Genomic DNA, 20,079 nt, shown 5'->3' with positions numbered 1-20,079 from the left:
GTGGTTACCTTAGCTGTAAAAATGTTCCGCAGAAATCAGACTCCAGTGAGGATTGAACTCACTATCCCTGGTTTACAAGACCAGTGCTCTATCCACTGAGCTATGAAGCCACAAAACTAAAGAATTAGGGTCAAGAAATCTGGTGTACCACGTTTCATGTGGCTACTGGATATGGCGGCTGCATCGAAAAGCAGGACAGATCGATTAGAGCAGTAAACGGAAGAAGATTTTCAGATGCGTGTTTTGCCGACCTTTACACAGAAGTTTTACGTCACAGCCAAAGGAGAACAAATAATGCTATGGCACCACGGACCTGCAGAAAGGCTCCTGCGCGAGGCTTGAACTCGCGACCCCTGGTTTACGAGACCAGTGCTCTTGCCACTGAGCTATGGAGCCCTCGTGCACGCAAAAGTATTCAGCGTTTGCTCCTCAAATGTTTCCTGTACGATAATCCTGTCCCTATTTCATGATACAAAGACAAACTGATGGGGAAAATAAATTCCTAGGAGCTGTCCACACGCACCAAAGCGCCATCAACAATCCATGTATTTTTCTTCCTAAATTTGCTTTGACTTTCTAGCTAAGGTGCAATTCACTTGAACAAAAGCAGAGATTTCACATTTGCTGAAGGCTGGTTGACTCAAGACACACCACTGGTACACTTGAAGTAACCAGTATTTTTGTCTATAGAAGGTGGTTAACGGTAGACTATCCAGGCAAAGTTGCTCATTTCACCTTTGCTGTAAAACTGTTACGTCAGGTCTAGGCTCCAGTGAGGATTGAACTCACGACCCCTGGTTTACAAGACCAGTGCTCTGACCACTGAGCTATGAAGCCACACTGTTGCAGATTTTGGGTCAGAAAATCTGGTGTGCCACATTTCATGTCGCTCCATGGTATGGCCGCTGTGTACAAAAGCAGGTCTGATCGGTGAGCCCAGTGAACGCGGGTACATTTTGAGATGTGTGTTTTGTCGACCTTTACCACAGAACCTTTACGTCACAGACAAAGAAGAAAAAATAAAGGTAAGTCATTCTCTGTGCCACGGTCCTGAAACAGGCTCCAGCGAGGATTGAACTCGCGACCCCTGGTTTACGAGACCAGTGCTCTTACCACTGAGCTATAGAGCACTGGTGCATGAAAGAGTAGTCAGCGTTTGCTCCTCAAATGTTGCCTGTATGATAATTCTGTCCCTATTTCATGATACAAAGAGAAACTGACGGGAAAAATAAAATCCTAGCAGCTGTCCACGCACCAATGCTCCATCAACAAACCATGTATTTTTTGTGCTGAATTTGCTGTGACTTTCTCGCTAATGTGCAGGTCACTTTAACGAACGCACACTTTATGGCAACCCTTGAAGTAACCACTCTTGTCAAAAGAAGGCTGTCAACAGCAGACGACCCAGGAAAAGTGGTTACCTTAGCTGTAAAAATGTTCCGCAGAAATCAGAGTCCAGTGAGGATTGAACTCACTATCCCTGGTTTACAAGACCAGTGCTCTATCCACTGAGCTATGAAGCCACAAAACTAAAGAATTAGGGTCAAGAAATCTGGTGTACCACGTTTCATGTGGCTACTGGATATGGCGGCTGCATCGAAAAGCAGGACAGATCGATTAGAGCAGTAAACGGAAGAAGATTTTCAGATGCGTGTTTTGCCGACCTTTACACAGAAGTTTTACGTCACAGCCAAAGGAGAACAAATAATGCTATGGCACCACGGACCTGCAGAAAGGCTCCTGCGCGAGGCTTGAACTCGCGACCCCTGGTTTACGAGACCAGTGCTCTTGCCACTGAGCTATGGAGCCCTCGTGCACGCAAAAGTATTCAGCGTTTGCTCCTCAAATGTTTCCTGTACGATAATCCTGTCCCTATTTCATGATACAAAGACAAACTGATGGGGAAAATAAATTCCTAGGAGCTGTCCACACGCACCAAAGCGCCATCAACAATCCATGTATTTTTCTTCCTAAATTTGCTTTGACTTTCTAGCTAAGGTGCAATTCACTTGAACAAAAGCAGAGATTTCACATTTGCTGAAGGCTGGTTGACTCAAGACACACCACTGGTACACTTGAAGTAACCAGTATTTTTGTCTATAGAAGGTGGTTAACGGTAGACTATCCAGGCAAAGTTGCTCATTTCACCTTTGCTGTAAAACTGTTACGTCAGGTCTAGGCTCCAGTGAGGATTGAACTCACGACCCCTGGTTTACAAGACCAGTGCTCTGACCACTGAGCTATGAAGCCACACTGTTGCAGATTTTGGGTCAGAAAATCTGGTGTGCCACATTTCATGTCGCTCCATGGTATGGCCGCTGTGTACAAAAGCAGGTCTGATCGGTGAGCCCAGTGAACGCGGGTACATTTTGAGATGTGTGTTTTGTCGACCTTTACCACAGAACCTTTACGTCACAGACAAAGAAGAAAAAATAAAGGTAAGTCATTCTCTGTGCCAGGGTCCTGAAACAGGCTCGAGCGAGGATTGAACTCGCGACCCCTGGTTTGCGAGACCAGTGCTCTTACCACTGAGCTATAGAGCACTGGTGCATGAAAGAGTAGTCAGCGTTTGCTCCTCAAATGTTGCCTGTATGATAATTCTGTCCCTATTTCATGATACAAAGAGAAACTGACGGGAAAAATAAAATCCTAGCAGCTGTCCACGCACCAATGCTCCATCAACAAACCATGTATTTTTTGTGCTGAATTTGCTGTGACTTTCTCGCTAATGTGCAGGTCACTTTAACGAACGCACACTTTATGGCAACCCTTGAAGTAACCACTCTTGTCAAAAGAAGGCTGTCAACAGCAGACGACCCAGGAAAAGTGGTTACCTTAGCTGTAAAAATGTTCCGCAGAAATCAGAGTCCAGTGAGGATTGAACTCACTATCCCTGGTTTACAAGACCAGTGCTCTATCCACTGAGCTATGAAGCCACAAAACTAAAGAATTAGGGTCAAGAAATCTGGTGTACCACGTTTCATGTGGCTACTGGATATGGCGGCTGCATCGAAAAGCAGGACAGATCGATTAGAGCAGTAAACGGAAGAAGATTTTCAGATGCGTGTTTTGCCGACCTTTACACAGAAGTTTTACGTCACAGCCAAAGGAGAACAAATAATGCTATGGCACCACGGACCTGCAGAAAGGCTCCTGCGCGAGGCTTGAACTCGCGACCCCTGATTTACGAAACCAGTGCTCTTGCCACTGAGCTATGGAGCCCTCGTGCACGCAAAAGTATTCAGCGTTTGCTCCTCAAATGTTTCCTGTACGATAATCCTGTCCCTATTTCATGATACAAAGACAAACTGATGGGGAAAATAAATTCCTAGGAGCTGTCCACACGCACCAAAGCGCCATCAACAATCCATGTATTTTTCTTCCTAAATTTGCTTTGACTTTCTAGCTAAGGTGCAATTCACTTGAACAAAAGCAGAGATTTCACATTTGCTGAAGGCTGGTTGACTCAAGACACACCACTGGTACACTTGAAGTAACCAGTATTTTTGTCTATAGAAGGTGGTTAACGGTAGACTATCCAGGCAAAGTTGCTCATTTCACCTTTGCTGTAAAACTGTTACGTCAGGTCTAGGCTCCAGTGAGGATTGAACTCACGACCCCTGGTTTACAAGACCAGTGCTCTGACCACTGAGCTATGAAGCCACACTGTTGCAGATTTTGGGTCAGAAAATCTGGTGTGCCACATTTCATGTCGCTCCATGGTATGGCCGCTGTGTACAAAAGCAGGTCTGATCGGTGAGCCCAGTGAACGCGGGTACATTTTGAGATGTGTGTTTTGTCGACCTTTACCACAGAACCTTTACGTCACAGACAAAGAAGAAAAAATAAAGGTAAGTCATTCTCTGTGCCAGGGTCCTGAAACAGGCTCCAGCGAGGATTGAACTCGCGACCCCTGGTTGGCGAGACCAGTGCTCTTACCACTGAGCTATAGAGCACTGGTGCATGAAAGAGTAGTCAGCGTTTGCTCCTCAAATGTTGCCTGTATGATAATTCTGTCCCTATTTCATGATACAAAGAGAAACTGACGGGAAAAATAAAATCCTAGCAGCTGTCCACGCACCAATGCTCCATCAACAAACCATGTATTTTTTGTGCTGAATTTGCTGTGACTTTCTCGCTAATGTGCAGGTCACTTTAACGAACGCACACTTTATGGCAACCCTTGAAGTAACCACTCTTGTCAAAAGAAGGCTGTCAACAGCAGACGACCCAGGAAAAGTGGTTACCTTAGCTGTAAAAATGTTCCGCAGAAATCAGAGTCCAGTGAGGATTGAACTCACTATCCCTGGTTTACAAGACCAGTGCTCTATCCACTGAGCTATGAAGCCACAAAACTAAAGAATTAGGGTCAAGAAATCTGGTGTACCACGTTTCATGTGGCTACTGGATATGGCGGCTGCATCGAAAAGCAGGACAGATCGATTAGAGCAGTAAACGGAAGAAGATTTTCAGATGCGTGTTTTGCCGACCTTTACACAGAAGTTTTACGTCACAGCCAAAGGAGAACAAATAATGCTATGGCACCACGGACCTGCAGAAAGGCTCCTGCGCGAGGCTTGAACTCGCGACCCCTGATTTACGAAACCAGTGCTCTTGCCACTGAGCTATGGAGCCCTCGTGCACGCAAAAGTATTCAGCGTTTGCTCCTCAAATGTTTCCTGTACGATAATCCTGTCCCTATTTCATGATACAAAGACAAACTGATGGGGAAAATAAATTCCTAGGAGCTGTCCACACGCACCAAAGCGCCATCAACAATCCATGTATTTTTCTTCCTAAATTTGCTTTGACTTTCTAGCTAAGGTGCAATTCACTTGAACAAAAGCAGAGATTTCACATTTGCTGAAGGCTGGTTGACTCAAGACACACCACTGGTACACTTGAAGTAACCAGTATTTTTGTCTATAGAAGGCGGTTAACGGTAGACTATCCAGGCAAAGTTGCTCATTTCACCTTTGCTGTAAAACTGTTACGTCAGGTCTAGGCTCCAGTGAGGATTGAACTCACGACCCCTGGTTTACAAGACCAGTGCTCTGACCACTGAGCTATGAAGCCACACTGTTGCAGATTTTGGGTCAGAAAATCTGGTGTGCCACATTTCATGTCGCTCCATGGTATGGCCGCTGTGTACAAAAGCAGGTCTGATCGGTGAGCCCAGTGAACGCGGGTACATTTTGAGATGTGTGTTTTGTCGACCTTTACCACAGAACCTTTACGTCACAGACAAAGAAGAAAAAATAAAGGTAAGTCATTCTCTGTGCCAGGGTCCTGAAACAGGCTCCAGCGAGGATTGAACTCGCGACCCCTGGTTGGCGAGACCAGTGCTCTTACCACTGAGCTATAGAGCACTGGTGCATGAAAGAGTAGTCAGCGTTTGCTCCTCAAATGTTGCCTGTATGATAATTCTGTCCCTATTTCATGATACAAAGAGAAACTGACGGGAAAAATAAAATCCTAGCAGCTGTCCACGCACCAATGCTCCATCAACAAACCATGTATTTTTTGTGCTGAATTTGCTGTAACTTTCTCGCTAATGTGCAGGTCACTTTAACGAACGCACACTTTATGGCAACCCTTGAAGTAACCACTCTTGTCAAAAGAAGGCTGTCAACAGCAGACGACCCAGGAAAAGTGGTTACCTTAGCTGTAAAAATGTTCCGCAGAAATCAGAGTCCAGTGAGGATTGAACTCACTATCCCTGGTTTACAAGACCAGTGCTCTATCCACTGAGCTATGAAGCCACAAAACTAAAGAATTAGGGTCAAGAAATCTGGTGTACCACGTTTCATGTGGCTACTGGATATGGCGGCTGCATCGAAAAGCAGGACAGATCGATTAGAGCAGTAAACGGAAGAAGATTTTCAGATGCGTGTTTTGCCGACCTTTACACAGAAGTTTTACGTCACAGCCAAAGGAGAACAAATAATGCTATGGCACCACGGACCTGCAGAAAGGCTCCTGCGCGAGGCTTGAACTCGCGACCCCTGATTTACGAAACCAGTGCTCTTGCCACTGAGCTATGGAGCCCTCGTGCACGCAAAAGTATTCAGCGTTTGCTCCTCAAATGTTTCCTGTACGATAATCCTGTCCCTATTTCATGATACAAAGACAAACTGATGGGGAAAATAAATTCCTAGGAGCTGTCCACACGCACCAAAGCGCCATCAACAATCCATGTATTTTTCTTCCTAAATTTGCTTTGACTTTCTAGCTAAGGTGCAATTCACTTGAACAAAAGCAGAGATTTCACATTTGCTGAAGGCTGGTTGACTCAAGACACACCACTGGTACACTTGAAGTAACCAGTATTTTTGTCTATAGAAGGCGGTTAACGGTAGACTATCCAGGCAAAGTTGCTCATTTCACCTTTGCTGTAAAACTGTTACGTCAGGTCTAGGCTCCAGTGAGGATTGAACTCACGACCCCTGGTTTACAAGACCAGTGCTCTGACCACTGAGCTATGAAGCCACACTGTTGCAGATTTTGGGTCAGAAAATCTGGTGTGCCACATTTCATGTCGCTCCATGGTATGGCCGCTGTGTACAAAAGCAGGTCTGATCGGTGAGCCCAGTGAACGCGGGTACATTTTGAGATGTGTGTTTTGTCGACCTTTACCACAGAACCTTTACGTCACAGACAAAGAAGAAAAAATAAAGGTAAGTCATTCTCTGTGCCAGGGTCCTGAAACAGGCTCCAGCGAGGATTGAACTCGCGACCCCTGGTTTGCGAGACCAGTGCTCTTACCACTGAGCTATAGAGCACTGGTGCATGAAAGAGTAGTCAGCGTTTGCTCCTCAAATGTTGCCTGTATGATAATTCTGTCCCTATTTCATGATACAAAGAGAAACTGACGGGAAAAATAAAATCCTAGCAGCTGTCCACGCACCAATGCTCCATCAACAAACCATGTATTTTTTGTGCTGAATTTGCTGTGACTTTCTCGCTAATGTGCAGGTCACTTTAACGAACGCACACTTTATGGCAACCCTTGAAGTAACCACTCTTGTCAAAAGAAGGCTGTCAACAGCAGACGACCCAGGAAAAGTGGTTACCTTAGCTGTAAAAATGTTCCGCAGAAATCAGAGTCCAGTGAGGATTGAACTCACTATCCCTGGTTTACAAGACCAGTGCTCTATCCACTGAGCTATGAAGCCACAAAACTAAAGAATTAGGGTCAAGAAATCTGGTGTACCACGTTTCATGTGGCTACTGGATATGGCGGCTGCATCGAAAAGCAGGACAGATCGATTAGAGCAGTAAACGGAAGAAGATTTTCAGATGCGTGTTTTGCCGACCTTTACACAGAAGTTTTACGTCACAGCCAAAGGAGAACAAATAATGCTATGGCACCACGGACCTGCAGAAAGGCTCCTGCGCGAGGCTTGAACTCGCGACCCCTGGTTTACGAGACCAGTGCTCTTGCCACTGAGCTATGGAGCCCTCGTGCACGCAAAAGTATTCAGCGTTTGCTCCTCAAATGTTTCCTGTACGATAATCCTGTCCCTATTTCATGATACAAAGACAAACTGATGGGGAAAATAAATTCCTAGGAGCTGTCCACACGCACCAAAGCGCCATCAACAATCCATGTATTTTTCTTCCTAAATTTGCTTTGACTTTCTAGCTAAGGTGCAATTCACTTGAACAAAAGCAGAGATTTCACATTTGCTGAAGGCTGGTTGACTCAAGACACACCACTGGAACACTTGAAGTAACCAGTATTTTTGTCTATAGAAGGTGGTTAACGGTAGACTATCCAGGCAAAGTTGCTCATTTCACCTTTGCTGTAAAACTGTTACGTCAGGTCTAGGCTCCAGTGAGGATTGAACTCACGACCCCTGGTTTACAAGACCAGTGCTCTGACCACTGAGCTATGAAGCCACACTGTTGCAGATTTTGGGTCAGAAAATCTGGTGTGCCACATTTCATGTCGCTCCATGGTATGGCCGCTGTGTACAAAAGCAGGTCTGATCGGTGAGCCCAGTGAACGCGGGTACATTTTGAGATGTGTGTTTTGTCGACCTTTACCACAGAACCTTTACGTCACAGACAAAGAAGAAAAAAAAAAGGTAAGTCAATCTCTGTGCCACGGTCCTGAAACAGGCTCCAGCGAGGATTGAACTCGCGACCCCTGGTTTACGAGACCAGTGCTCTTACCACTGAGCTATAGAGCCCTGGTGCATGAAAGAGTAGTCAGCGTTTGCTCCTCAAATGTTGCCTGTATGATAATTCTGTCCCTATTTCATGATACAAAGAGAAACTGACGGGAAAAATAAAATCCTAGCAGCTGTCCACGCACCAATGCTCCATCAACAAACCATGTATTTTTTGTGCTGAATTTGCTGTGACTTTCTCGCTAATGTGCAGGTCACTTTAACGAACGCACACTTTATGGCAACCCTTGAAGTAACCACTCTTGTCAAAAGAAGGCTGTCAACAGCAGACGACCCAGGAAAAGTGGTTACCTTAGCTGTAAAAATGTTCCGCAGAAATCAGACTCCAGTGAGGATTGAACTCACTATCCCTGGTTTACAAGACCAGTGCTCTATCCACTGAGCTATGAAGCCACAAAACTAAAGAATGAGGGTCAAGAAATCTGGTGTACCACGTTTCATGTGGCTACTGGATATGGCGGCTGCATCGAAAAGCAGGACAGATCGATTAAGGCAGTAAACGGAAGAAGATTTTCAGATGCGTGTTTTGCCGAGCTTTACACAGAAGTTTTACGTCACAGCCAAAGGAGAACAAATAATGCTATGGCACCACGGACCTGCAGAAAGGCTCCTGCGCGAGGCTTGAAGTCGCGACCCCTGGTTTACGAGACCAGTGCTCTTGCCACTGAGCTATGGAGCCCTCGTGCACGCAAAAGTATTCAGCGTTTGCTCCTCAAATGTTTCCTGTACGATAATCCTGTCCCTATTTCATGATACAAAGACAAACTGATGGGGAAAATAAATTCCTAGGAGCTGTCCACACGCACCAAAGCGCCATCAACAATCCATGTATTTTTCTTCCTAAATTTGCTTTGACTTTCTAGCTAAGGTGCAATTCACTTGAACAAAAGCAGAGATTTCACATTTGCTGAAGGCTGGTTGACTCAAGACACACCACTGGTACACTTGAAGTAACCAGTATTTTTGTCTATAGAAGGTGGTTAACGGTAGACTATCCAGGCAAAGTTGCTCATTTCACCTTTGCTGTAAAACTGTTACGTCAGGTCTAGGCTCCAGTGAGGATTGAACTCACGACCCCTGGTTTACAAGACCAGTGCTCTGACCACTGAGCTATGAAGCCACACTGTTGCAGATTTTGAGTCAGGAAATCTGGTGTGCCACATTTCATGTCGCTCCATGTTATGGCCGCTTTGTACAAAAGCAGGTCTGATCGGTGAGCCCAGTGAACGCGGGTACATTTTGAGATGTGTGTTTTGTTGACCTTTACCACAGAACCTTTACGTCACAGACAAAGAAGAAAAAATAAAGGTAAGTCAATCTCTGTGCCACGGTCCTGAAACAGGCTCCAGCGAGGATTGAACTCGCAACCCCTGGTTTACGAGACCAGTGCTCTTACCACTGAGCTATAGAGCCCTGGTGCATGAAAGAGTAGTCAGCGTTTGCTCCTCAAATGTTGCCTGTATGATAATTCTGTCCCTATTTCATGATACAAAGAGAAACTGACGGGAAAAATAAAATCCTAGCAGCTGTCCACGCACCAATGCTCCATCAACAAACCATGTATTTTTTGTGCTGAATTTGCTGTGACTTTCTCGCTAATGTGCAGGTCACTTTAACGAACGCACACTTTATGGCAACCCTTGAAGTAACCACTCTTGTCAAAAGAAGGCTGTCAACAGCAGACGACCCAGGAAAAGTGGTTACCTTAGCTGTAAAAATGTTCCGCAGAAATCAGACTCCAGTGAGGATTGAACTCACTATCCCTGGTTTACAAGACCAGTGCTCTATCCACTGAGCTATGAAGCCACAAAACTAAAGAATTAGGGTCAAGAAATCTGGTGTACCACGTTTCATGTGGCTACTGGATATGGCGGCTGCATCGAAAAGCAGGACAGATCGATTAGAGCAGTAAACGGAAGAAGATTTTCAGATGCGTGTTTTGCCGACCTTTACACAGAAGTTTTACGTCACAGCCAAAGGAGAACAAATAATGCTATGGCAGTGACTGTGCCACGGACCTGCAGAAAGGCTCCTGCGCGAGGCTTGAACTCGCGACCCCTGGTTTACGAGACCAGTGCTCTTGCCACTGAGCTATGGAGCCCTCGTGCACGCAAAAGTATTCAGCGTTTGCTCCTCAAATGTTTCCTGTACGATAATCCTGTCCCTATTTCATGATACAAAGACAAACTGATGGGGAAAATAAATTCCTAGGAGCTGTCCACACGCACCAAAGCGCCATCAACAATCCATGTATTTTTCTTCCTAAATTTGCTTTGACTTTCTAGCTAAGGTGCAATTCACTTGAACAAAAGCAGAGATTTCACATTTGCTGAAGGCTGGTTGACTCAAGACACACCACTGGTACACTTGAAGTAACCAGTATTTTTGTCTATAGAAGGTGGTTAACGGTAGACTATCCAGGCAAAGTTGCTCATTTCACCTTTGCTGTAAAACTGTTACGTCAGGTCTAGGCTCCAGTGAGGATTGAACTCACGACCCCTGGTTTACAAGACCAGTGCTCTGACCACTGAGCTATGAAGCCACACTGTTGCAGATTTTGGGTCAGGAAATCTGGTGTGCCACATTTCATGTCGCTCCATGGTATGGCCGCTTTGTACAAAAGCAGGTCTGATCGGTGAGCCCAGTGAACGCGGGTACATTTTGAGATGTGTTTTGTCGACCTTTACCACAGAACCTTTACGTCACAGACAAAGAAGAAAAAATAAAGGTAAGTCAATCTCTGTGCCACGGTCCTGAAACAGGCTCCAGCGAGGATTGAACTCGCTACCCCTGGTTTACGAGACCAGTGCTCTTACCACTGAGCTATAGAGCCCTGGTGCATGAAAGAGTAGTCAGCGTTTGCTCCTCAAATGTTGCCTGTATGATAATTCTGTCCCTATTTCATGATACAAAGAGAAACTGACGGGAAAAATAAAATCCTAGCAGCTGTCCACGCACCAATGCTCCATCAACAAACCATGTATTTTTTGTGCTGAATTTGCTGTGACTTTCTCGCTAATGTGCAGGTCACTTTAACGAACGCACACTTTATGGCAACCCTTGAAGTAACCACTCTTGTCAAAAGAAGGCTGTCAACAGCAGACGACCCAGGAAAAGTGGTTACCTTAGCTGTAAAAATGTTCCGCAGAAATCAGACTCCAGTGAGGATTGAACTCACTATCCCTGGTTTACAAGACCAGTGCTCTATCCACTGAGCTATGAAGCCACAAAACTAAAGAATTAGGGTCAAGAAATCTGGTGTACCACGTTTCATGTGGCTACTGGATATGGCGGCTGCATCGAAAAGCAGGACAGATCGATTAGAGCAGTAAACGGAAGAAGATTTTCAGATGCGTGTTTTGCCGACCTTTACACAGAAGTTTTACGTCACAGCCAAAGGAGAACAAATAATGCTATGGCACCACGGACCTGCAGAAAGGCTCCTGCGCGAGGCTTGAACTCGCGACCCCTGGTTTACGAGACCAGTGCTCTTGCCACTGAGCTATGGAGCCCTCGTGCACGCAAAAGTATTCAGCGTTTGCTCCTCAAATGTTTCCTGTACGATAATCCTGTCCCTATTTCATGATACAAAGACAAACTGATGGGGAAAATAAATTCCTAGGAGCTGTCCACAAGCACCAAAGCGCCATCAACAATCCATGTATTTTTCTTCCTAAATTTGCTTTGACTTTCTAGCTAAGGTGCAATTCACTTGAACAAAAGCAGAGATTTCACATTTGCTGAAGGCTGGTTGACTCAAGACACACCACTGGTACACTTGAAGTAACCAGTATTTTTGTCTATAGAAGGTGGTTAACGGTAGACTATCCAGGCAAAGTTGCTCATTTCACCTTTGCTGTAAAACTGTTACGTCAGGTCTAGGCTCCAGTGAGGATTGAACTCACGACCCCTGGTTTACAAGTGTGCGTTCGTTAAAGTGACCTGCACATTAGCGAGTGCTCTGACCACTGAGCTATGAAGCCACACTGTTGCAGATTTTGGGTCAGAAAATCTGGTGTGCCACATTTCATGTCGCTCCATGGTATGGCCGCTGTGTACAAAAGCAGGTCTGATCGGTGAGCCCAGTGAACGCGGGTACATTTTGAGATGTGTGTTTTGTCGACCTTTACCACAGAACCTTTACGTCACAGACAAAGAAGAAAAAAAAAAGGTAAGTCAATCTCTGTGCCACGGTCCTGAAACAGGCTCCAGCGAGGATTGAACTCGCGACCCCTGGTTTACGAGACCAGTGCTCTTACCACTGAGCTATAGAGCCCTGGTGCATGAAAGAGTAGTCAGCGTTTGCTCCTCAAATGTTGCCTGTATGATAATTCTGTCCCTATTTCATGATACAAAGAGAAACTGACGGGAAAAATAAAATCCTAGCAGCTGTCCACGCACCAATGCTCCATCAACAAACCATGTATTTTTTGTGCTGAATTTGCTGTGACTTTCTCGCTAATGTGCAGGTCACTTTAACGAACGCACACTTTATGGCAACCCTTGAAGTAACCACTCTTGTCAAAAGAAGGCTGTCAACAGCAGACGACCCAGGAAAAGTGGTTACCTTAGCTGTAAAAATGTTCCGCAGAAATCAGACTCCAGTGAGGATTGAACTCACTATCCCTGGTTTACAAGACCAGTGCTCTATCCACTGAGCTATGAAGCCACAAAACTAAAGAATTAGGGTCAAGAAATCTGGTGTACCACGTTTCATGTGGCTACTGGATATGGCGGCTGCATCGAAAAGCAGGACAGATCGATTAGAGCAGTAAACGGAAGAAGATTTTCAGATGCGTGTTTTGCCGACCTTTACACAGAAGTTTTACGTCACAGCCAAAGGAGAACAAATAATGCTATGGCACCACGGACCTGCAGAAAGGCTCCTGCGCGAGGCTTGAACTCGCGACCCCTGGTTTACGAGACCAGTGCTCTTGCCACTGAGCTATGGAGCCCTCGTGCACGCAGAAGTATTCAGCGTTTGCTCCTCAAATGTTTCCTGTACGATAATCCTGTCCCTATTTCATGATACAAAGACAAACTGATGGGGAAAATAAATTCCTAGGAGCTGTCCACACGCACCAAAGCGCCATCAACAATCCATGTATTTTTCTTCCTAAATTTGCTTTGACTTTCTAGCTAAGGTGCAATTCACTTGAACAAAAGCAGAGATTTCACATTTGCTGAAGGCTGGTTGACTCAAGACACACCACTGGTACACTTGAAGTAACCAGTATTTTTGTCTATAGAAGGTGGTTAACGGTAGACTATCCAGGCAAAGTTGCTCATTTCACCTTTGCTGTAAAACTGTTACGTCAGGTCTAGGCTCCAGTGAGGATTGAACTCACGACCCCTGGTTTACAAGACCAGTGCTCTGACCACTGAGCTATGAAGCCACACTGTTGCAGATTTTGGGTCAGAAAATCTGGTGTGCCACATTTCATGTCGCTCCATGGTATGGCCGCTGTGTACAAAAGCAGGTCTGATCGGTGAGCCCAGTGAACGCGGGTACATTTTGAGATGTGTGTTTTGTCGACCTTTACCACAGAACCTTTACGTCACAGACAAAGAAGAAAAAATAAAGGTAAGTCATTCTCTGTGCCACGGTCCTGAAACAGGCTCCAGCGAGGATTGAACTCGCGACCCCTGGTTTACGAGACCAGTGCTCTTACCACTGAGCTATAGAGCACTGGTGCATGAAAGAGTAGTCAGCGTTTGCTCCTCAAATGTTGCCTGTATGATAATTCTGTCCCTATTTCATGATACAAAGAGAAACTGACGGGAAAAATAAAATCCTAGCAGCTGTCCACGCACCAATGCTCCATCAACAAACCATGTATTTTTTGTGCTGAATTTGCTGTGACTTTCTCGCTAATGTGCAGGTCACTTTAACGAACGCACACTTTATGGCAACCCTTGAAGTAACCACTCTTGTCAAAAGAAGGCTGTCAACAGCAGACGACCCAGGAAAAGTGGTTACCTTAGCTGTAAAAATGTTCCGCAGAAATCAGAGTCCAGTGAGGATTGAACTCACTATCCCTGGTTTACAAGACCAGTGCTCTATCCACTGAGCTATGAAGCCACAAAACTAAAGAATTAGGGTCAAGAAATCTGGTGTACCACGTTTCATGTGGCTACTGGATATGGCGGCTGCATCGAAAAGCAGGACAGATCGATTAGAGCAGTAAACGGAAGAAGATTTTCAGATGCGTGTTTTGCCGACCTTTACACAGAAGTTTTACGTCACAGCCAAAGGAGAACAAATAATGCTATGGCACCACGGACCTGCAGAAAGGCTCCTGCGCGAGGCTTGAACTCGCGACCCCTGGTTTACGAGACCAGTGCTCTTGCCACTGAGCTATGGAGCCCTCGTGCACGCAAAAGTATTCAGCGTTTGCTCCTCAAATGTTTCCTGTACGATAATCCTGTCCCTATTTCATGATACAAAGACAAACTGATGGGGAAAATAAATTCCTAGGAGCTGTCCACACGCACCAAAGCGCCATCAACAATCCATGTATTTTTCTTCCTAAATTTGCTTTGACTTTCTAGCTAAGGTGCAATTCACTTGAACAAAAGCAGAGATTTCACATTTGCTGAAGGCTGGTTGACTCAAGACACACCACTGGTACACTTGAAGTAACCAGTATTTTTGTCTATAGAAGGTGGTTAACGGTAGACTATCCAGGCAAAGTTGCTCATTTCACCTTTGCTGTAAAACTGTTACGTCAGGTCTAGGCTCCAGTGAGGATTGAACTCACGACCCCTGGTTTACAAGACCAGTGCTCTGACCACTGAGCTATGAAGCCACACTGTTGCAGATTTTGGGTCAGAAAATCTGGTGTGCCACATTTCATGTCGCTCCATGGTATGGCCGCTGTGTACAAAAGCAGGTCTGATCGGTGAGCCCAGTGAACGCGGGTACATTTTGAGATGTGTGTTTTGTCGACCTTTACCACAGAACCTTTACGTCACAGACAAAGAAGAAAAAATAAAGGTAAGTCATTCTCTGTGCCAGGGTCCTGAAACAGGCTCGAGCGAGGATTGAACTCGCGACCCCTGGTTTGCGAGACCAGTGCTCTTACCACTGAGCTATAGAGCACTGGTGCATGAAAGAGTAGTCAGCGTTTGCTCCTCAAATGTTGCCTGTATGATAATTCTGTCCCTATTTCATGATACAAAGAGAAACTGACGGGAAAAATAAAATCCTAGCAGCTGTCCACGCACCAATGCTCCATCAACAAACCATGTATTTTTTGTGCTGAATTTGCTGTGACTTTCTCGCTAATGTGCAGGTCACTTTAACGAACGCACACTTTATGGCAACCCTTGAAGTAACCACTCTTGTCAAAAGAAGGCTGTCAACAGCAGACGACCCAGGAAAAGTGGTTACCTTAGCTGTAAAAATGTTCCGCAGAAATCAGAGTCCAGTGAGGATTGAACTCACTATCCCTGGTTTACAAGACCAGTGCTCTATCCACTGAGCTATGAAGCCACAAAACTAAAGAATTAGGGTCAAGAAATCTGGTGTACCACGTTTCATGTGGCTACTGGATATGGCGGCTGCATCGAAAAGCAGGACAGATCGATTAGAGCAGTAAACGGAAGAAGATTTTCAGATGCGTGTTTTGCCGACCTTTACACAGAAGTTTTACGTCACAGCCAAAGGAGAACAAATAATGCTATGGCACCACGGACCTGCAGAAAGGCTCCTGCGCGAGGCTTGAACTCGCGACCCCTGGTTTACGAGACCAGTGCTCTTGCCACTGAGCTATGGAGCCCTCGTGCACGCAAAAGTATTCAGCGTTTGCTCCTCAAATGTTTCCTGTACGATAATCCTGTCCCTATTTCATGATACAAAGACAAACTGATGGGGAAAATAAATTCCTAGGAGCTGTCCACACGCACCAAAGCGCCATCAACAATCCATGTATTTTTCTTCCTAAATTTGCTTTGACTTTCTAGCTAAGGTGCAATTCACTTGAACAAAAGCAGAGATTTCACATTTGCTGAAGGCTGGTTGACTCAAGACACACCACTGGTACACTTGAAGTAACCAGTATTTTTGTCTATAGAAGGTGGTTAACGGTAGACTATCCAGGCAAAGTTGCTCATTTCACCTTTGCTGTAAAACTGTTACGTCAGGTCTAGGCTCCAGTGAGGATTGAACTCACGACCCCTGGTTTACAAGACCAGTGCTCTGACCACTGAGCTATGAAGCCACACTGTTGCAGATTTTGGGTCAGAAAATCTGGTGTGCCACATTTCATGTCGCTCCATGGTATGGCCGCTGTGTACAAAAGCAGGTCTGATCGGTGAGCCCAGTGAACGCGGGTACATTTTGAGATGTGTGTTTTGTCGACCTTTACCACAGAACCTTTACGTCACAGACAAAGAAGAAAAAATAAAGGTAAGTCATTCTCTGTGCCAGGGTCCTGAAAAAGGCTCGAGCGAGGATTGAACTCGCGACCCCTGGTTTGCGAGACCAGTGCTCTTACCACTGAGCTATAGAGCACTGGTGCATGAAAGAGTAGTCAGCGTTTGCTCCTCAAATGTTGCCTGTATGATAATTCTGTCCCTATTTCATGATACAAAGAGAAACTGACGGGAAAAATAAAATCCTAGCAGCTGTCCACGCACCAATGCTCCATCAACAAACCATGTATTTTTTGTGCTGAATTTGCTGTGACTTTCTCGCTAATGTGCAGGTCACTTTAACGAACGCACACTTTATGGCAACCCTTGAAGTAACCACTCTTGTCAAAAGAAGGCTGTCAACAGCAGACGACCCAGGAAAAGTGGTTACCTTAGCTGTAAAAATGTTCCGCAGAAATCAGAGTCCAGTGAGGATTGAACTCACTATCCCTGGTTTACAAGACCAGTGCTCTATCCACTGAGCTATGAAGCCACAAAACTAAAGAATTAGGGTCAAGAAATCTGGTGTACCACGTTTCATGTGGCTACTGGATATGGCGGCTGCATCGAAAAGCAGGACAGATCGATTAGAGCAGTAAACGGAAGAAGATTTTCAGATGCGTGTTTTGCCGACCTTTACACAGAAGTTTTACGTCACAGCCAAAGGAGAACAAATAATGCTATGGCACCACGGACCTGCAGAAAGGCTCCTGCGCGAGGCTTGAACTCGCGACCCCTGATTTACGAAACCAGTGCTCTTGCCACTGAGCTATGGAGCCCTCGTGCACGCAAAAGTATTCAGCGTTTGCTCCTCAAATGTTTCCTGTACGATAATCCTGTCCCTATTTCATGATACAAAGACAAACTGATGGGGAAAATAAATTCCTAGGAGCTGTCCACACGCACCAAAGCGCCATCAACAATCCATGTATTTTTCTTCCTAAATTTGCTTTGACTTTCTAGCTAAGGTGCAATTCACTTGAACAAAAGCAGAGATTTCACATTTGCTGAAGGCTGGTTGACTCAAGACACACCACTGGTACACTTGAAGTAACCAGTATTTTTGTCTATAGAAGGTGGTTAACGGTAGACTATCCAGGCAAAGTTGCTCATTTCACCTTTGCTGTAAAACTGTTACGTCAGGTCTAGGCTCCAGTGAGGATTGAACTCACGACCCCTGGTTTACAAGACCAGTGCTCTGACCACTGAGCTATGAAGCCACACTGTTGCAGATTTTGGGTCAGAAAATCTGGTGTGCCACATTTCATGTCGCTCCATGGTATGGCCGCTGTGTACAAAAGCAGGTCTGATCGGTGAGCCCAGTGAACGCGGGTACATTTTGAGATGTGTGTTTTGTCGACCTTTACCACAGAACCTTTACGTCACAGACAAAGAAGAAAAAATAAAGGTAAGTCATTCTCTGTGCCAGGGTCCTGAAAAAGGCTCGAGCGAGGATTGAACTCGCGACCCCTGGTTTGCGAGACCAGTGCTCTTACCACTGAGCTATAGAGCACTGGTGCATGAAAGAGTAGTCAGCGTTTGCTCCTCAAATGTTGCCTGTATGATAATTCTGTCCCTATTTCATGATACAAAGAGAAACTGACGGGAAAAATAAAATCCTAGCAGCTGTCCACGCACCAATGCTCCATCAACAAACCATGTATTTTTTGTGCTGAATTTGCTGTGACTTTCTCGCTAATGTGCAGGTCACTTTAACGAACGCACACTTTATGGCAACCCTTGAAGTAACCACTCTTGTCAAAAGAAGGCTGTCAACAGCAGACGACCCAGGAAAAGTGGTTACCTTAGCTGTAAAAATGTTCCGCAGAAATCAGAGTCCAGTGAGGATTGAACTCACTATCCCTGGTTTACAAGACCAGTGCTCTATCCACTGAGCTATGAAGCCACAAAACTAAAGAATTAGGGTCAAGAAATCTGGTGTACCACGTTTCATGTGGCTACTGGATATGGCGGCTGCATCGAAAAGCAGGACAGATCGATTAGAGCAGTAAACGGAAGAAGATTTTCAGATGCGTGTTTTGCCGACCTTTACACAGAAGTTTTACGTCACAGCCAAAGGAGAACAAATAATGCTATGGCACCACGGACCTGCAGAAAGGCTCCTGCGCGAGGCTTGAACTCGCGACCCCTGATTTACGAAACCAGTGCTCTTGCCACTGAGCTATGGAGCCCTCGTGCACGCAAAAGTATTCAGCGTTTGCTCCTCAAATGTTTCCTGTACGATAATCCTGTCCCTATTTCATGATACAAAGACAAACTGATGGGGAAAATAAATTCCTAGGAGCTGTCCACACGCACCAAAGCGCCATCAACAATCCATGTATTTTTCTTCCTAAATTTGCTTTGACTTTCTAGCTAAGGTGCAATTCACTTGAACAAAAGCAGAGATTTCACATTTGCTGAAGGCTGGTTGACTCAAGACACACCACTGGTACACTTGAAGTAACCAGTATTTTTGTCTATAGAAGGTGGTTAACGGTAGACTATCCAGGCAAAGTTGCTCATTTCACCTTTGCTGTAAAACTGTTACGTCAGGTCTAGGCTCCAGTGAGGATTGAACTCACGACCCCTGGTTTACAAGACCAGTGCTCTGACCACTGAGCTATGAAGCCACACTGTTGCAGATTTTGGGTCAGAAAATCTGGTGTGCCACATTTCATGTCGCTCCATGGTATGGCCGCTGTGTACAAAAGCAGGTCTGATCGGTGAGCCCAGTGAACGCGGGTACATTTTGAGATGTGTGTTTTGTCGACCTTTACCACAGAACCTTTACGTCACAGACAAAGAAGAAAAAATAAAGGTAAGTCATTCTCTGTGCCAGGGTCCTGAAACAGGCTCCAGCGAGGATTGAACTCGCGACCCCTGGTTGGCGAGACCAGTGCTCTTACCACTGAGCTATAGAGCACTGGTGCATGAAAGAGTAGTCAGCGTTTGCTCCTCAAATGTTGCCTGTATGATAATTCTGTCCCTATTTCATGATACAAAGAGAAACTGACGGGAAAAATAAAATCCTAGCAGCTGTCCACGCACCAATGCTCCATCAACAAACCATGTATTTTTTGTGCTGAATTTGCTGTGACTTTCTCGCTAATGTGCAGGTCACTTTAACGAACGCACACTTTATGGCAACCCTTGAAGTAACCACTCTTGTCAAAAGAAGGCTGTCAACAGCAGACGACCCAGGAAAAGTGGTTACCTTAGCTGTAAAAATGTTCCGCAGAAATCAGAGTCCAGTGAGGATTGAACTCACTATCCCTGGTTTACAAGACCAGTGCTCTATCCACTGAGCTATGAAGCCACAAAACTAAAGAATTAGGGTCAAGAAATCTGGTGTACCACGTTTCATGTGGCTACTGGATATGGCGGCTGCATCGAAAAGCAGGACAGATCGATTAGAGCAGTAAACGGAAGAAGATTTTCAGATGCGTGTTTTGCCGACCTTTACACA

The 20,079-nt window shown here is 45.4% G+C and overlaps 56 non-coding genes across 56 annotated transcripts; all 56 read right to left on the bottom strand.

Moving 5' to 3' along the window:
* Nucleotides 1-37: 37 nt before the first annotated feature.
* Nucleotides 38-110, bottom strand: trnat-ugu (transfer RNA threonine (anticodon UGU)). The gene has a single exon. It is a non-coding gene; the product is annotated as a tRNA-Thr (tRNA).
* Nucleotides 111-321: 211 nt separating this feature from the next.
* On the bottom strand, nt 322-396 carry trnat-cgu (transfer RNA threonine (anticodon CGU)). The gene has a single exon. It is a non-coding gene; the product is annotated as a tRNA-Thr (tRNA).
* A 368-nt stretch (nt 397-764) lies between these two features.
* Nucleotides 765-837, bottom strand: trnat-ugu (transfer RNA threonine (anticodon UGU)). The gene has a single exon. It is a non-coding gene; the product is annotated as a tRNA-Thr (tRNA).
* A 220-nt stretch (nt 838-1,057) lies between these two features.
* trnat-cgu (transfer RNA threonine (anticodon CGU)) lies at nt 1,058-1,130 on the bottom strand. Its single transcript has one exon. It is a non-coding gene; the product is annotated as a tRNA-Thr (tRNA).
* Nucleotides 1,131-1,450: 320 nt separating this feature from the next.
* trnat-ugu (transfer RNA threonine (anticodon UGU)) lies at nt 1,451-1,523 on the bottom strand. The gene has a single exon. It is a non-coding gene; the product is annotated as a tRNA-Thr (tRNA).
* A 211-nt stretch (nt 1,524-1,734) lies between these two features.
* On the bottom strand, nt 1,735-1,809 carry trnat-cgu (transfer RNA threonine (anticodon CGU)). Its single transcript has one exon. It is a non-coding gene; the product is annotated as a tRNA-Thr (tRNA).
* A 368-nt stretch (nt 1,810-2,177) lies between these two features.
* On the bottom strand, nt 2,178-2,250 carry trnat-ugu (transfer RNA threonine (anticodon UGU)). Its single transcript has one exon. It is a non-coding gene; the product is annotated as a tRNA-Thr (tRNA).
* A 220-nt stretch (nt 2,251-2,470) lies between these two features.
* Nucleotides 2,471-2,543, bottom strand: trnaa-cgc (transfer RNA alanine (anticodon CGC)). Its single transcript has one exon. It is a non-coding gene; the product is annotated as a tRNA-Ala (tRNA).
* Nucleotides 2,544-2,863: 320 nt separating this feature from the next.
* trnat-ugu (transfer RNA threonine (anticodon UGU)) lies at nt 2,864-2,936 on the bottom strand. The gene has a single exon. It is a non-coding gene; the product is annotated as a tRNA-Thr (tRNA).
* Nucleotides 2,937-3,147: 211 nt separating this feature from the next.
* trnat-cgu (transfer RNA threonine (anticodon CGU)) lies at nt 3,148-3,222 on the bottom strand. Its single transcript has one exon. It is a non-coding gene; the product is annotated as a tRNA-Thr (tRNA).
* Nucleotides 3,223-3,590: 368 nt separating this feature from the next.
* trnat-ugu (transfer RNA threonine (anticodon UGU)) lies at nt 3,591-3,663 on the bottom strand. The gene has a single exon. It is a non-coding gene; the product is annotated as a tRNA-Thr (tRNA).
* A 220-nt stretch (nt 3,664-3,883) lies between these two features.
* trnaa-cgc (transfer RNA alanine (anticodon CGC)) lies at nt 3,884-3,956 on the bottom strand. The gene has a single exon. It is a non-coding gene; the product is annotated as a tRNA-Ala (tRNA).
* Nucleotides 3,957-4,276: 320 nt separating this feature from the next.
* On the bottom strand, nt 4,277-4,349 carry trnat-ugu (transfer RNA threonine (anticodon UGU)). Its single transcript has one exon. It is a non-coding gene; the product is annotated as a tRNA-Thr (tRNA).
* A 211-nt stretch (nt 4,350-4,560) lies between these two features.
* trnat-cgu (transfer RNA threonine (anticodon CGU)) lies at nt 4,561-4,635 on the bottom strand. Its single transcript has one exon. It is a non-coding gene; the product is annotated as a tRNA-Thr (tRNA).
* A 368-nt stretch (nt 4,636-5,003) lies between these two features.
* On the bottom strand, nt 5,004-5,076 carry trnat-ugu (transfer RNA threonine (anticodon UGU)). The gene has a single exon. It is a non-coding gene; the product is annotated as a tRNA-Thr (tRNA).
* A 220-nt stretch (nt 5,077-5,296) lies between these two features.
* Nucleotides 5,297-5,369, bottom strand: trnaa-cgc (transfer RNA alanine (anticodon CGC)). The gene has a single exon. It is a non-coding gene; the product is annotated as a tRNA-Ala (tRNA).
* Nucleotides 5,370-5,689: 320 nt separating this feature from the next.
* trnat-ugu (transfer RNA threonine (anticodon UGU)) lies at nt 5,690-5,762 on the bottom strand. Its single transcript has one exon. It is a non-coding gene; the product is annotated as a tRNA-Thr (tRNA).
* A 211-nt stretch (nt 5,763-5,973) lies between these two features.
* trnat-cgu (transfer RNA threonine (anticodon CGU)) lies at nt 5,974-6,048 on the bottom strand. Its single transcript has one exon. It is a non-coding gene; the product is annotated as a tRNA-Thr (tRNA).
* A 368-nt stretch (nt 6,049-6,416) lies between these two features.
* trnat-ugu (transfer RNA threonine (anticodon UGU)) lies at nt 6,417-6,489 on the bottom strand. Its single transcript has one exon. It is a non-coding gene; the product is annotated as a tRNA-Thr (tRNA).
* A 220-nt stretch (nt 6,490-6,709) lies between these two features.
* trnaa-cgc (transfer RNA alanine (anticodon CGC)) lies at nt 6,710-6,782 on the bottom strand. Its single transcript has one exon. It is a non-coding gene; the product is annotated as a tRNA-Ala (tRNA).
* Nucleotides 6,783-7,102: 320 nt separating this feature from the next.
* Nucleotides 7,103-7,175, bottom strand: trnat-ugu (transfer RNA threonine (anticodon UGU)). Its single transcript has one exon. It is a non-coding gene; the product is annotated as a tRNA-Thr (tRNA).
* Nucleotides 7,176-7,386: 211 nt separating this feature from the next.
* Nucleotides 7,387-7,461, bottom strand: trnat-cgu (transfer RNA threonine (anticodon CGU)). Its single transcript has one exon. It is a non-coding gene; the product is annotated as a tRNA-Thr (tRNA).
* Nucleotides 7,462-7,829: 368 nt separating this feature from the next.
* trnat-ugu (transfer RNA threonine (anticodon UGU)) lies at nt 7,830-7,902 on the bottom strand. The gene has a single exon. It is a non-coding gene; the product is annotated as a tRNA-Thr (tRNA).
* A 220-nt stretch (nt 7,903-8,122) lies between these two features.
* On the bottom strand, nt 8,123-8,195 carry trnat-cgu (transfer RNA threonine (anticodon CGU)). Its single transcript has one exon. It is a non-coding gene; the product is annotated as a tRNA-Thr (tRNA).
* A 320-nt stretch (nt 8,196-8,515) lies between these two features.
* On the bottom strand, nt 8,516-8,588 carry trnat-ugu (transfer RNA threonine (anticodon UGU)). Its single transcript has one exon. It is a non-coding gene; the product is annotated as a tRNA-Thr (tRNA).
* A 211-nt stretch (nt 8,589-8,799) lies between these two features.
* trnat-cgu (transfer RNA threonine (anticodon CGU)) lies at nt 8,800-8,874 on the bottom strand. The gene has a single exon. It is a non-coding gene; the product is annotated as a tRNA-Thr (tRNA).
* Nucleotides 8,875-9,242: 368 nt separating this feature from the next.
* Nucleotides 9,243-9,315, bottom strand: trnat-ugu (transfer RNA threonine (anticodon UGU)). Its single transcript has one exon. It is a non-coding gene; the product is annotated as a tRNA-Thr (tRNA).
* Nucleotides 9,316-9,535: 220 nt separating this feature from the next.
* trnat-cgu (transfer RNA threonine (anticodon CGU)) lies at nt 9,536-9,608 on the bottom strand. The gene has a single exon. It is a non-coding gene; the product is annotated as a tRNA-Thr (tRNA).
* A 320-nt stretch (nt 9,609-9,928) lies between these two features.
* Nucleotides 9,929-10,001, bottom strand: trnat-ugu (transfer RNA threonine (anticodon UGU)). The gene has a single exon. It is a non-coding gene; the product is annotated as a tRNA-Thr (tRNA).
* A 220-nt stretch (nt 10,002-10,221) lies between these two features.
* trnat-cgu (transfer RNA threonine (anticodon CGU)) lies at nt 10,222-10,296 on the bottom strand. Its single transcript has one exon. It is a non-coding gene; the product is annotated as a tRNA-Thr (tRNA).
* A 368-nt stretch (nt 10,297-10,664) lies between these two features.
* trnat-ugu (transfer RNA threonine (anticodon UGU)) lies at nt 10,665-10,737 on the bottom strand. Its single transcript has one exon. It is a non-coding gene; the product is annotated as a tRNA-Thr (tRNA).
* A 218-nt stretch (nt 10,738-10,955) lies between these two features.
* On the bottom strand, nt 10,956-11,028 carry trnat-cgu (transfer RNA threonine (anticodon CGU)). Its single transcript has one exon. It is a non-coding gene; the product is annotated as a tRNA-Thr (tRNA).
* A 320-nt stretch (nt 11,029-11,348) lies between these two features.
* Nucleotides 11,349-11,421, bottom strand: trnat-ugu (transfer RNA threonine (anticodon UGU)). Its single transcript has one exon. It is a non-coding gene; the product is annotated as a tRNA-Thr (tRNA).
* A 211-nt stretch (nt 11,422-11,632) lies between these two features.
* trnat-cgu (transfer RNA threonine (anticodon CGU)) lies at nt 11,633-11,707 on the bottom strand. Its single transcript has one exon. It is a non-coding gene; the product is annotated as a tRNA-Thr (tRNA).
* A 691-nt stretch (nt 11,708-12,398) lies between these two features.
* Nucleotides 12,399-12,471, bottom strand: trnat-cgu (transfer RNA threonine (anticodon CGU)). The gene has a single exon. It is a non-coding gene; the product is annotated as a tRNA-Thr (tRNA).
* Nucleotides 12,472-12,791: 320 nt separating this feature from the next.
* On the bottom strand, nt 12,792-12,864 carry trnat-ugu (transfer RNA threonine (anticodon UGU)). The gene has a single exon. It is a non-coding gene; the product is annotated as a tRNA-Thr (tRNA).
* Nucleotides 12,865-13,075: 211 nt separating this feature from the next.
* Nucleotides 13,076-13,150, bottom strand: trnat-cgu (transfer RNA threonine (anticodon CGU)). The gene has a single exon. It is a non-coding gene; the product is annotated as a tRNA-Thr (tRNA).
* Nucleotides 13,151-13,518: 368 nt separating this feature from the next.
* trnat-ugu (transfer RNA threonine (anticodon UGU)) lies at nt 13,519-13,591 on the bottom strand. The gene has a single exon. It is a non-coding gene; the product is annotated as a tRNA-Thr (tRNA).
* A 220-nt stretch (nt 13,592-13,811) lies between these two features.
* On the bottom strand, nt 13,812-13,884 carry trnat-cgu (transfer RNA threonine (anticodon CGU)). Its single transcript has one exon. It is a non-coding gene; the product is annotated as a tRNA-Thr (tRNA).
* A 320-nt stretch (nt 13,885-14,204) lies between these two features.
* On the bottom strand, nt 14,205-14,277 carry trnat-ugu (transfer RNA threonine (anticodon UGU)). Its single transcript has one exon. It is a non-coding gene; the product is annotated as a tRNA-Thr (tRNA).
* A 211-nt stretch (nt 14,278-14,488) lies between these two features.
* trnat-cgu (transfer RNA threonine (anticodon CGU)) lies at nt 14,489-14,563 on the bottom strand. The gene has a single exon. It is a non-coding gene; the product is annotated as a tRNA-Thr (tRNA).
* A 368-nt stretch (nt 14,564-14,931) lies between these two features.
* trnat-ugu (transfer RNA threonine (anticodon UGU)) lies at nt 14,932-15,004 on the bottom strand. Its single transcript has one exon. It is a non-coding gene; the product is annotated as a tRNA-Thr (tRNA).
* Nucleotides 15,005-15,224: 220 nt separating this feature from the next.
* Nucleotides 15,225-15,297, bottom strand: trnaa-cgc (transfer RNA alanine (anticodon CGC)). The gene has a single exon. It is a non-coding gene; the product is annotated as a tRNA-Ala (tRNA).
* Nucleotides 15,298-15,617: 320 nt separating this feature from the next.
* Nucleotides 15,618-15,690, bottom strand: trnat-ugu (transfer RNA threonine (anticodon UGU)). The gene has a single exon. It is a non-coding gene; the product is annotated as a tRNA-Thr (tRNA).
* Nucleotides 15,691-15,901: 211 nt separating this feature from the next.
* trnat-cgu (transfer RNA threonine (anticodon CGU)) lies at nt 15,902-15,976 on the bottom strand. Its single transcript has one exon. It is a non-coding gene; the product is annotated as a tRNA-Thr (tRNA).
* Nucleotides 15,977-16,344: 368 nt separating this feature from the next.
* Nucleotides 16,345-16,417, bottom strand: trnat-ugu (transfer RNA threonine (anticodon UGU)). Its single transcript has one exon. It is a non-coding gene; the product is annotated as a tRNA-Thr (tRNA).
* Nucleotides 16,418-16,637: 220 nt separating this feature from the next.
* Nucleotides 16,638-16,710, bottom strand: trnaa-cgc (transfer RNA alanine (anticodon CGC)). The gene has a single exon. It is a non-coding gene; the product is annotated as a tRNA-Ala (tRNA).
* Nucleotides 16,711-17,030: 320 nt separating this feature from the next.
* trnat-ugu (transfer RNA threonine (anticodon UGU)) lies at nt 17,031-17,103 on the bottom strand. Its single transcript has one exon. It is a non-coding gene; the product is annotated as a tRNA-Thr (tRNA).
* Nucleotides 17,104-17,314: 211 nt separating this feature from the next.
* Nucleotides 17,315-17,389, bottom strand: trnat-cgu (transfer RNA threonine (anticodon CGU)). Its single transcript has one exon. It is a non-coding gene; the product is annotated as a tRNA-Thr (tRNA).
* Nucleotides 17,390-17,757: 368 nt separating this feature from the next.
* trnat-ugu (transfer RNA threonine (anticodon UGU)) lies at nt 17,758-17,830 on the bottom strand. Its single transcript has one exon. It is a non-coding gene; the product is annotated as a tRNA-Thr (tRNA).
* Nucleotides 17,831-18,050: 220 nt separating this feature from the next.
* On the bottom strand, nt 18,051-18,123 carry trnaa-cgc (transfer RNA alanine (anticodon CGC)). Its single transcript has one exon. It is a non-coding gene; the product is annotated as a tRNA-Ala (tRNA).
* A 320-nt stretch (nt 18,124-18,443) lies between these two features.
* trnat-ugu (transfer RNA threonine (anticodon UGU)) lies at nt 18,444-18,516 on the bottom strand. The gene has a single exon. It is a non-coding gene; the product is annotated as a tRNA-Thr (tRNA).
* A 211-nt stretch (nt 18,517-18,727) lies between these two features.
* trnat-cgu (transfer RNA threonine (anticodon CGU)) lies at nt 18,728-18,802 on the bottom strand. The gene has a single exon. It is a non-coding gene; the product is annotated as a tRNA-Thr (tRNA).
* A 368-nt stretch (nt 18,803-19,170) lies between these two features.
* Nucleotides 19,171-19,243, bottom strand: trnat-ugu (transfer RNA threonine (anticodon UGU)). The gene has a single exon. It is a non-coding gene; the product is annotated as a tRNA-Thr (tRNA).
* Nucleotides 19,244-19,463: 220 nt separating this feature from the next.
* On the bottom strand, nt 19,464-19,536 carry trnaa-cgc (transfer RNA alanine (anticodon CGC)). The gene has a single exon. It is a non-coding gene; the product is annotated as a tRNA-Ala (tRNA).
* Nucleotides 19,537-19,856: 320 nt separating this feature from the next.
* Nucleotides 19,857-19,929, bottom strand: trnat-ugu (transfer RNA threonine (anticodon UGU)). The gene has a single exon. It is a non-coding gene; the product is annotated as a tRNA-Thr (tRNA).
* Between the last annotated feature and the right edge of the window lie 150 nt (nt 19,930-20,079).

This window comes from Alosa pseudoharengus, unplaced genomic scaffold, assembly GCF_046254945.1.
Source record: "Alosa pseudoharengus isolate Yale_2024_CS ecotype anadromous, Long Island Sound unplaced genomic scaffold, YU_APseudo_1.1 YU_APseudo_1.1_scf_6, whole genome shotgun sequence".
In the NCBI taxonomy this organism is placed as follows: Eukaryota; Metazoa; Chordata; class Actinopteri; order Clupeiformes; family Clupeidae; genus Alosa; species Alosa pseudoharengus.
This window is presented reverse-complemented; position numbering and strand designations above follow the sequence as displayed.